Source organism: Chinchilla lanigera, unplaced genomic scaffold (assembly GCF_000276665.1).
Source record: "Chinchilla lanigera isolate Chin_1 unplaced genomic scaffold, ChiLan1.0 scaffold00013, whole genome shotgun sequence".
In the NCBI taxonomy this organism is placed as follows: domain Eukaryota; kingdom Metazoa; phylum Chordata; class Mammalia; order Rodentia; family Chinchillidae; genus Chinchilla; species Chinchilla lanigera.
In genome coordinates, this window is record NW_004955414.1 from 254,439 (window position 1) to 256,121 (window position 1,683).

The following is a 1,683-nucleotide window of genomic DNA, read 5'->3' on the forward strand; positions in this document are numbered from 1 at the left end:
AGTGATCCTCCTGCCTCAGCCTCCAAATGTTGGGATTATAGGCATGTATTACCACACTAAGCAAAGGGCTAATTGCTTTGTAAGTGTCATAAAATCCCTGAATTCTTGAGATAAATCCTGTTTGGTAATTACATGTGTGTGTATGTGTGCATGTATCCATAATTCTTTCCTGCAACCATGATAAATTTAATAATTTGTTTTATTTGAATATATATAATTATTAGTTGACAACATCATTAGTCATTCATGAAATGCAAATCAAAGCAACACTGAGGTTTCATTTTACCCCAGTAAGAATGGCTATCATCAAGAAATCAACCAATAACAAATGCTGGATGGCTGTGGAGAAAAAGGAACTCTTCTCCACTGCTGGTGGGAGTGTAGACTGGTGAAACCACTGTGGAAATCAGTTTGAAGATTTCTCAGTAAACTAGGTCTAGAGGTCCCATTCAATCCAGCTATTCCCCTTCTGGTATTATCCTAGAAGAACTGAAAACATCATATCACAGCAATATATGTGCACACATGTTTATAGCAGCACAATTTGTAATAGCTAAATTATGGAGTCAACCCAAATGCCCATCAACTGAGGAATAGATAAAAAAGTTGTGGTATTTTTACATAATGGAATATTACTCAGCTATAAAGAAAGATAATCTCAAGGCTTTTATAGGAAAATGGACACAAAACCATACTCATAAGTGAAATAAATCAGACCTACATGTGTAAATACCATATTGTCTCACTAGTGTAAGAACCTGAAAGAGTGAATAAAATATAGGAGGTGCAATAGATATTCTGAAAGAAAAGGAAACTACTCAAAAGGAAAGAACAACTTGGATGAGGGAAAAGAAAAAAGAAAGAAGGGAAAATATGTATATATGTATACATATGTATATATGCATACATGTATACACAGGATAGGTAACATAGTTGTACTGCTAACTTTTATTGCTCTTTTGAAATAGTTAACATTTAAGTGTTTGATCAATCTTACATGTCTACATTTATCTGAGTATCCAATTTGAAGATATCAATATGTAATACAACAACCATTGTTAATTTCCTATCACCTTGTCTGAAATTCTGTATTGCTTGTACTGTTTTTGTGTTATTTTCTAAGTCTGTGTTTGTTAATATGTTTTCATTCTCTTATCTTTAACATAAAAAATTTTAAAAAATAATTATTAGTTGACAGTTCTTTTTCTTTTAGGACTTATAAAAGTTATTCAACCATATTCTGAACTGCATGATTTCTAAGAGAACCCTGCATTCATATGCATTGTTATTTTTCTCTAGGTATTTTCAGTATTTTTTAAGCACCTAGGGTTTTTTTTTTAGGAGGGGTTGGGGTTTTTGGTTTCTTTGTTTTTTGCAGTTTAGTTATATTATTCCTGGTTTAGTTTCTTTAAATATGTTCTGTCTAGGCTTCACTGAACTTCTTGAACATTGTAGATTCAGATCACAAGATATTCTTACCTATTTGACCAAAATTTCCATCTCAGTTCAATTTTCAAATCCTTTCTCCATTGCTAGTCTGAGGCTAGTCTGAGAGTGAAGTGTTAGTTTAAATGTTTATTTTAGTTCTAAGTGAGTGTCATGCTTTTATAGACCTGCCCTAGGCAGGTGAAGCTTGAGGATGAACCCCAAACTCAAGTTGATTTGTATACACAATTAGGAGAT